The following is a 10,418-nucleotide window of genomic DNA, read 5'->3' on the forward strand; positions in this document are numbered from 1 at the left end:
ATAAATGTTCTAATTAGAAAAACAAAAAAATCTATAAGTGTGGAGCAGTTAGGACAGGGAAGAAGGCAACAGTAGAATAAGGGTTTGATGAAGATGTATTATTCTTGTACCAGTTATAGAATGCTGTGGGTGGGGTGCTATGCAGTCCTGGACCCAGGCAAGGTTAGTAGCTGACCTAATGGAACCCCTGAAAGACTCAGAGGAGAGGGTCTAAGCAGAAAACTGCCTGTTCAGTTTGTGATCTGTGAACTGAACGGGACAGAAAAGATAATGGTAATGTATTAACCTAAAGCAAAAGTCAAATACTAATATAAAAGTTTAAACTTACAAACCGTAAGCAGAAAGAGCCATGGTCAGGATTTGAATCCAGGATCTTCTTGCTGCAAGACAAAGGGGTTAACCACTGTGTCACTGTTCAACACGTTAAGTTATTACTTCCTTAAGATATGCTGTTGTTCACAACCTGTCTTGCTTAAATAGCAATTTCTATCCATCCATCCATCCATCCATCCATCCATCCATCCATCCATCTATCGATCATCTTAACACACTTATCCCTAGGGGGTGCTGGTGCCTATCTCCAGTGGTCAAATTGGAATAATTACCACAGTGAAAAATGTTATCTTATTTCATATGCTATTAACTAAAATTTGCTGTAATGTAAAAGTTCAAAAAGGTGCTGGTACTTCTGCAGTACAGACCTTCTTTGAAACACCTGTAAGCTGTGTGGCCTCAAACAAGTATTCAATTTCTCCAATGTTATAAATAATAAAATGTGCTGCTGAGGCTGTTGCTAACCTTGGTGCCCTAAAGAACTTTACTGGATATGGTAATCATACTTGTCATGCCTAAGTCCTTAACGTCTTGTATTCAATGTCAGGGTTTCATCCTTCACTCTCAAATCCCATGGCTGCAGTTGACAATTCAAAAACTGAAGTAGGACGACTCCAGTTTTTGTCCTTGTCAATCATAAGGAGTCTGACTTTTCCTGCAGGCCACAGTCAAGACTGCAGGGAACGATTGTCAGGTGGCATTACTGTCCCACTACAGCAACTAAAAGCTAGCTTTTTTAAATTACAAAAAAAGAAAAAATATTGATGCATTATTCAACAAAGAGATCAGGCCCAATTTTTTAGAAGGATTCTTAATCGGACGGCTGCTGCAAGATTCCCAGGTGACACCAAGAGGGCCATGAACAAGTGTGACAGAGCTTCTTTATCTTTTCTTTTACACAAACACACACCACAACACCCCACCACCATCTCTCTCTGTCTGTTCATTTCTGCCTTTCTTTCTCTGTAGTTCTTATTCTCTCCACAACCCATGAGAACCCTCCTTATCCCCCACACACACACCCTAGTGTGTGGGGGGGAGGGTGTTTTGAGTACTTTAGTTGGGTTTAGGTTTGATCATGCGCTAACTAACAAATTTTGACTTGGTGGCTTCATGTTTTATTGGGATTTTAAGAAAAATGGTACTTTGAAACAAAAACCAAGTGTTCAAGATTATATAAATTCCGAAAAGTTTTGTAAAAGAAATCTAAATGAAGACCTGTGGTGAGGGAAATATTTATTTCTGATGAGAGATTGGAGCAGTGCACACTTTTGCATTTTTAAATGTTGCATTTACATAAAAAATTAACATTCACTCCTGTTTCTATCTGAATAAAGTCAGATAGAAACATTTGTGGCTGTAGTGTCATTAGATGAAGAAGAAAATTCAGATTCAATTTCCCACAGCCTTTCAAAGTCAGATATTTGTAGGTATTAGTCAGAAAATTAGCTGACTCATTAAAGAAAATTTTACATTTTGATTATGAAAATGTAATCTTGCTTCTCAGATTTCACAGAAAAGTTATAGCTTGTTTATATTATATTGAATATTTTGTAAATGTAATCTGTACAATATTAAATTAGTGTTAAAACAAGCTCTTTGTTTTCCCATCTCGCCTTAGTTCATGCTGCAGCCTGAAGTGACCTAAGTCTGATTTTTCACTAAATGAAATAAATCCACACATCCATATTAGACCTGAAAGAAAACCATTGATGAAGTTAAATCAGTTAATTTACATGATGTATATTTATTGGATTTTTTATGAATGTAATTTATATTGTATTGAAGTATTTTTGTTTAGTGTATCCATAATGACTCTTGGAATTAATTGTACTTGGAATTATTTATAGTGCAAATAGTGCTATTTATTTAGTTTGTGTGCACACTACAAATAACTTGATTGATTTAATAGTTATTTATTGAAACATTGGTCCTGTTTTAAATTTACAGGCCAGTGCATACTTTTACCATTTTAAATGCTGCATTGCATTTGCAGTTGCTGCAAATGCTGCAACTCCTTCTCTGGGTTGGGAAAGACTTCCCAGCCCCAAGTGGAGGAGTTTAAATATCTCTCTAGGAGCCCACAGTGAAGAGGGCGCTGTACAGCCTGTTCTGTGGAAAATTGATTACTTCGTAGTAGAGCCTAGCCAGGCCGGGCTGAGAAGAGCAGGGCTGCTGAAGTAGAGCCAGTGAAAAGGGCAATAAGTGGCTGACCTGGTAGCGTTTCTTTAAGTGCCGTCAACGGAACACACTGAAAATTACCATACAATTACCCAGTATTAATTCAAAGGCTAAACCAGCTAAACCGTCAAGTGGAAGGGCAGAAAATAGAGTTTCATAATTCAACGGACCCAACAAGAGGCCAGACCCTGAAGTAAACCCAACATATTTTTTTAATTAAGTTTTATTGCTTTTGATTTTTGGCCATGATTTGAGTAAGCAGTGTAACTCCTCCCATTTTTAACTTTTGTTTAGCATCTTCCAGTTTCATTTGTCGTTTGATGTATTCTTGGGGTGAGTCAGGTGCAAATCATTTTGAATGTGTGATGGATAGGAGCAAAGTGGAGCTGTGTTTGCATTTAATGTGGAATGAGATGTGCTTGTTGCTTTCTTTCTGTCCCATTTCATAATGGGACAGAAATGCGCTTGAGACATTTCAGAATGTCTCACGCTCATCCTGTCATCCTCTAAAGATCTGCTGCTTGTGTTTGTCTTGTTAAACCACAATGGAGGCTCCCGTGTTGCCAGTAATAGGATATTGTGTCTGTTAGTAGTCAATGATTTATCCTATGGTAAGGCTTGGGCCATATTTCCTCTTATTTCTCATCACTCAATGTCTTCTACTGCCTGAGGCGCTGTCTTATCATTTCATCCCAGGGGGTAAACTTCCTGAAGTGTTAGCTCCTACTCTTTGATTCATTCTGGGTAGTCCTACTGACACATTCTATTCTTCTTGCAAGTGACACTCTTTTTTTGTTTTGTGCTATTGTCTCAGTGGACAGAACCCTCAATGCACTGCTGGTTTTCTTGCTTTTGGACTCCTGTCATGTGTTTCCTTCTTAAAAATGTAATATTAAAAGTTTTGCTTGAAATGAGATATGCATCACAAACATTTAACATTTAACAATGTTTTAATATGCAGAACTTGAATTGGACCAATAATAATAAAATGATTTTACACACCTTTTCACAATTATGAATTGACCATTTGAAGATTAAATTAACTTAGCTATAGGCACAATGCAATGAAATAAAAAATTATTCCAAATACTTGAGATATTTCAATTTGATATCCTCATCTGTCATCTTTTTGAAGTGTGTGTTTAGATGTCACTGCTCACTGAGACTTATTGCCTTTCAATGTTTAATATTGTCTGCTCTGTGTTTGAACCACTTCCCCCAGAACTCTTCCATCTTCTCTCAAGCCTGCAATAACACCAGTGACAGACTGTAAATTTAGTACCTGGGCCTTCAGTGAGGGTTTACTGACTTAATCCAACACTAAGATATTACAATTAATAGAGGGACGAGTGAGGCTGTTTATTTATCAGGTAGCCTACTAATAATTCAATAACTTATTACAAGAGGCATTTCAAATATTGAGAGCAAATACTATTGTTAAAACTTCAAACCTCTACACTACAGCAAGAATGCTCCCTCTTATGTATGAAAAAAATATAATATACCCACTCAGTTGCTGATTATTTCTTAAAAGAGAAAATCCATCCTCCACTCTTTATGATGGAAGACTCCAGTGTCTGTCATAGAATTGATCTCTTCATTTCAGTTCTATCAACAAGTCCTGTTGCAAATACAATCCACAACATGTGTTTATGTTGCTGATGATGTGTTGCTCTTTCTGGGAAGTGCAAACCACACTCTTACAGAGACAATAACTCAAGTTTTCAACTATTTCAGATTTCAGGTCAATCTGTCTATCAGTTGGAACAAATCAAATGCCCTTCCTTTCTCCATTGTCATCTCTCTCCAACCATTTCTTGTTAAGGGTGTGCCAGGCAGGATTGGCTGCAGCTGGTTGGTTCTGAATAAGTCACAATCAGGAGCAGTTTAACAGGAGCAGTTCCCTAAGGCAGATACCAGATGGTTTTCTCACATAGAGTGGTAAACAGCGTAGTACTCCAGTGTGCTTTTCTACCTGTGCCTTGTTGTCCTTCCACAGTTCTCCATTCCCTGGTTCTTTCATTGCTGGACTGTTCATCGAATTTCACCTTCGTCGCTTCTTGCCTCATGTTCTCTTCTGGCTATTCTCCTGTAAAAGAACTTACCTGCAAGCCAGTGGTGGGATGTAACAAAAGAACAAGAACTGCATTATTGAATTTGAGTACATTTTTCATGCATCTGTACTTTACTTACATAGATTTAATTGTAGGTACTTTCAACCCTTACTCCATTACATTTTACAGGAACTATCTGTACTTTCTACGTCACTACACCTCTAAAGCGTTGCATTACACGTTACATCTAAGTCGCATTGCACTTTGAAAGTAATAATTCCGGTGTCACCTCTGCCTCCCCAGAAATCATGAACTTCTAGCTTTCAAAAACTCACCGTTGAATCTGAAAAAACATATTGAGGTTTAGCTGCTAACCAGAAAATTATTTTTTACATTTAAATTGTTTTATCGCCTTCTTTTCACTATCCTGCAACTGTATCTTCACAACAGAACACTAGATGAATCAGGCTGTTAAACTGAGCACTTGATGTTTCAGTAAACTTGCGGACTAGCAAGAAGGAATGCACAGGAAAAAGATATGCAAAACTAATAAAGTGTTCTTTCACAGAGTGAAGAGAAAATGTAAGTCTTGAAATCTAAGACTTCAAAGGTCTCATACAGATAGGTAGTTTCATCTCTAATGTAGAACATTTTACTTTGATAATGGCCAACCCCTCTGTAACACTCCTTAATCTGGCCAGGTTGTGCTAATACTTATGTTTTCATTTTTGATGACACATCAAAAATGTTTTAATACACATCCGTGTCTTTGTCATGTGCAAAGTTTTACATGACAAAATTTTGACTTGTTTCTGCTAAATTAATAATAATACATTTTGTTTATGTCAGTGATAGTGTGAAACTGGCAAATAATGTACTTGTAACCTGGAGCTCAATATAAAGATCATGGCAAAAAAAAAAAAAAAAAGCATTACCACATCCTCAAAGAGCTACCAGAGCATTCTGCAATGCTAAATAGCACAAGGCTCTTGACCACAGCTGTGAATGTATTCAGCTGCTACATCAGAGGTGTCTGGTAGTGGTTATACTTATCAGTCATAGCATTCATTTCAGAATCCCATTTAGATGTCTTTTAGAATGTAAGCAATGAAATGCAGATTTAACATGATAGTCTCAGGACTGCTGGGACCTCTATGTCCCACAACATTACTGTCCACACTTACAACCCACTGCAGCCATACCAGTGTGCAAAATGTAACATGTGCAGTTCTATAACGTATCATTGGTGTAGTGATGAGCTGTTAAGGCAAGCGGCTTCATGGACAGACACCCATACCAGATGCTGTGTGTGCCCGGAGCTCAGAGGCATCACTGCAAGGGGAAAAAGCCAGCACTGGGAAATAAGCACCTGTCATGTGCCAACTGAAGTGTTAAGTGCACAAATTGTGGAGGCGAGGGTGATGTTTCCGCAGGGGTGACAGCTCTGGGTCTGGGTGCCATGTCAGGGCCTGGCATATCATGCAGAGTCCCCCATTCCTCCTCCCTCCACCATTGCCTCCAGCCCAACCCCAACCTCTGCTTGCTGAGAGGCACAATGGCAACTATTATTTACTAGATGTCTGCCTCATTTCCTCATATTCATCTTGGCTGGCCTCCATGGGGCCATGGGGGGGGGATGTTGCCCCTCTAACCCCTCCCCTTATGTCATTGCTGAGGGCAAGCAGTGGCAAAACAATCTCTGATGAGCGTTTAGATCATTTATTTAGAGCGCAGGGTGTCAGCCTCAAACCATACAGTCCGCATTTGGGTGCCGGGGTTGTCTCTTTGCGCCTTTCTCATCAGGTTGGGCATGAATGCAAGCCGTGGAAGGTGCATCAGGCTGAGTGTCAAAGGCTCTCTTCACAAAGCAACATTAATGCTCCACGAAGGGTTCTCTGTGAATGGGTGTGAAACTGCAAAATGTATGATAAATTGAGCGTGCCGGGGGCCTTTATGACTATGAAGCACTGTGGCTGGTCGCAGGCATTGTTATGACTTTGGCTATTTAGGATCATGGAATTTGACAGTGCAGTACTGGCAGCCATGGAGGCCAGATTTATCTGGGTTTAGTGCATCAATGAACAGCAGTCACATTGTGAGAGTAAACCATTGAGCTTGAGTACATTTAAAAGTAAAACAGAACTTCAAGGACAAGTGGAACACTGACCCTGGTTTTACCTAGTTGCTAAAACTGATGGTCTCTTTTTTCACCTGATGTCAAGCTCAGAAAAGCAGAGGAATTCGAAGGAGCAGCAGAAGGTATAAGGATGGAGACAGTGGTCAGCTTAGATAACAGGCAGGTAAATGGGACATGAGTTGAACCTGTTTTTCGATTGAACCCTTCCTAATAATGTTTGTTGAAAACTGACACTATATAAATAAACTGATGTGAATTGAATTCAGATTATTTCCTGATAGCTAGGTTGTACAGAACACTGGCTCAGCAGTTCACAACAGCCTGCAGAATGTGCTTTGCATGAATGCATTCAACTGAGAATGTTCAAGTGGAATGAATAGTATTTTTGTAAACTATAAAATAAAGCAGACTGCCTATTTAGTTGTGGCAAATTGTTCACAATGCCAACAGTGACACATTTTTTGACAGTAAACAGCTGTCAAAAAACACTCTTAAACCACAGCAGTGGTTTAAGAACCACAACTGCGGTTCTTAAAAGATAGAGTCTGATTATCTGTGCCAAGCTAACTTGGTACTAAATACTATATGTACTCTACTTTTTGAAGACAATTTACAGATATTGTGAGTGTGTGTTTTTTGTCTTGTTTAGCCATCTTTACAGTGCTAGCGCTTCCATTGCCTCCAGGAAGTTATGTTGTAGCTATAGAAAGGGACCTAATCTTGTCATTAAACAAGATGACAAAACAGATTGTTGAAATTTAAAATTTCCAGAAAATGTGGTTCTTCTAAACTTCTAAAATACCAACATATAAATGAATGTTAAATAATGTCTCAAGTAAACAAAAATTTAAAGTTGTAACTGGCAAAAATGATTTTTGGGGGGGGAATGTTGGTATCTGAAAACATATACTGAAAAATAGATGAGTCAGAGGAGATTCATAAGATACAGCTTAGATGAGAAAGAAAGGAGGAGAAAGTCAAACTGGTGTTTATTGTCTGGAATTTTTGAATACAGTTTATATGGAGAATGGCAAACATCACAATGTTAAAGTTCAACAGCTTACTTTTGAAAAACGTTATGTATTGAAACTTGCATAACATTTGTCAATAGAATTGCTTCTATTGGCAGGATATATTCACAATATCAAATTTTGAATGTGATTTGAATCTGTGTTAACCAATTTTCCATAGAAGGTGACAAGAAGCCATTTGTGTTCAAGTAAGTGTACATGAAATCTGGATTTCCCTGTACTGCCACCTGCAGTACAAAGTATATGAGAAGCTTTCAACAGTCAACGAGCGACAGGCGGGGGACAACTAGACAGGTCCACTGCAGGCACCAAAAAAAGTGAAGTAAAATATTGTCATGCAACCTCATCATATTGAGACATATCCTTCTGCCTGCATTTCTAAAGGTTACATGTTGCATACACACTGTGGACGTTACCTACATTTGAGATTTAGGTGTCCATCAGTTTTAGAAATTTCCTGTATTATCACAAATCCTTATATTTCATATTTTAAACCTACTAACAAAAATTGACATAAAAATCACAGAAATGTATATCCCAAACCCAAAATCAATTAAGCTTCACACCACACAGAATCCAATAATGTGGATAAAAGATGTTCTAGGTTTTTACCTCCTTCTTTTTCTTTATGGATATATCTATTTTTACTGTACGCTGAAAGTGGAGAGATAAAACACTTCATTGTTCATTTTTTGTTGAAAATTTTAAATATGACACTATGTAACCAGCTCTACAACCCAGTAGTTGTTTTGATTTTATATTACTTAAAATTTAGAATTGTTATATAACATTTGTTATTTTTAAGCATGGTAAGTGTGAATTGAGCACTTCCAACCAAGTTGTTGTGCCATTTAAACATACTGTGAAAATATTTACGTTTGTGAGTGTATGTGTATGGACAGTTTCCCTCATCAGTCTCCAAGTTTGTCCCTGAGAAATGTAAAGGGTAACAAAGCATGTCCCTTTGCTCTCCACTGCACCACGGGGGCGGATGTAATGTCTGCTTTCAGTGCAGAGGCTTAGTGCAAGGAATGTGGTGCAATGTGTAGAATAATATTTTTTTATCTACATTAAATTACACACCTTTATTCACTGGTAAGCTATCCAAATACTTGATCTTTGCTGCCACCTGCAGGAACTTAGAAATTACATTTTTATTATGGCAAAAAGCAGCAGCCAGGATTTTAGCATACTTTTGAGTTTTAGTATAAAAATGGTGGTCTAGGTCTTGACCACTCTATTGTTCACAGTTCTTTAACTAATAGAATACATTAATAAATATTTATTCTTGTCTTTCTCCCTATTTTAAAGAAATCAGTCAAGTCGATGGCCTACTTTGAATGAGTTGATGAAGCCAGGGAGAAATGAGCAGAGTGAGGTTAGCTGTTGCTGGGTGTCAAACTCCAGTCCTCAAGGGCCAGTGTCCTGCAGTTTTTAGATGTGCCACAGCTACAAAACACTGGAATGAAATGACTTAATTGCCTCCTTCTTGTGTAGATCAGTTCTCCAGAGCCTTAATGACCTAATTATTCTATTCAGGTGTGGTGCAGAAGAGGCACATCTAAAAGTTGCAGGGCAGTGGCCCTCCAGGACTGGAGTTTGACACCTGTGCTGTAGATGGAAGTGTGGATGGAGGTTGAACAGGTTGGGTTAGTGGTTGGATTTGGTGATGACAATGATGATCAGGATGAAAATGATAGAAGGAGCCTGGTGTTGGAGGGTTGCAGATGGTTGGTCCAGTAACCATAGGCATAAATCCCGGGGGGGTCAGGAGAGGCCGTACCCCCCAAATCTTGGAAAAGTCTAGAATTGCCTCCCACCCCAAAAAAAATAATAATTGAAGAAACATTTGCATTTAAATAATATCAATATGAAAAGGCAAAATAAAATAAGATAAATCCTCCATTTATCTCAGAAAAAAATAAGAATTAATTTTTAGTTCCCCTCCTACCATTATGAGAACAATATTCAGTCCAAAGTGCAGGAGGAGGAGGAGGAGCAACAGCAGCACTTCAAACAGCACAGGCTGGTGAGAGCCGCTGAAGTGAGGAGCCAGTTGTTGCTGTGGCTCTGCAGCACAACTAAAAACCGCTCCAGTAAGTAAATACTTAAAGCAAAAAACATTTTATTTACTTTCACTGCTCAGTGGGAAGAAACACATTAACAACAAAGATCAGACTACAGTTTGTTATTTCATTACTTTGACTGAATCATGATAAGCTGCCTTATTAGCAAATCTGCTACACTGCTTTCATAGACTTAAGCTTTTTTGTTAAAGGTAGCAAACATCTCATTCATATTTAACTCTTTAACTTTTAGTTAAATTAGAAAAGTTTAAAACGGGAGGGAGGGAGCTGAGCAAGTGGACCCAGCTCTGTGTGTGGGAGCCGAGAACAGATAGAAATTGACAAAAAGTTATGCCTTTATTTCTCACTGTCTTCAATGTAGAGCCTTTAAGAGCACAAAATAAAATCTGAATATTTTTCTATATAAACTCTTGTGCTTTAAGTGCTACCTTTAAATTATGATATTCCCCAGATATTCATTTCTATCTAATTATTTGTTCTCAGTCACCCAGGACATGCCAAAACTGAAAAAGGCTTAAAAAATAAAGCTACTTAACAAGTTATAATTTAAATGGGCCTCAACTTGTATTGGGAGCCATTTCAATAAATCAATGTT

Source organism: Xiphophorus hellerii, chromosome 4 (genome assembly GCF_003331165.1).
Source record: "Xiphophorus hellerii strain 12219 chromosome 4, Xiphophorus_hellerii-4.1, whole genome shotgun sequence".
Classification (NCBI taxonomy): Eukaryota; Metazoa; Chordata; class Actinopteri; order Cyprinodontiformes; family Poeciliidae; genus Xiphophorus; species Xiphophorus hellerii.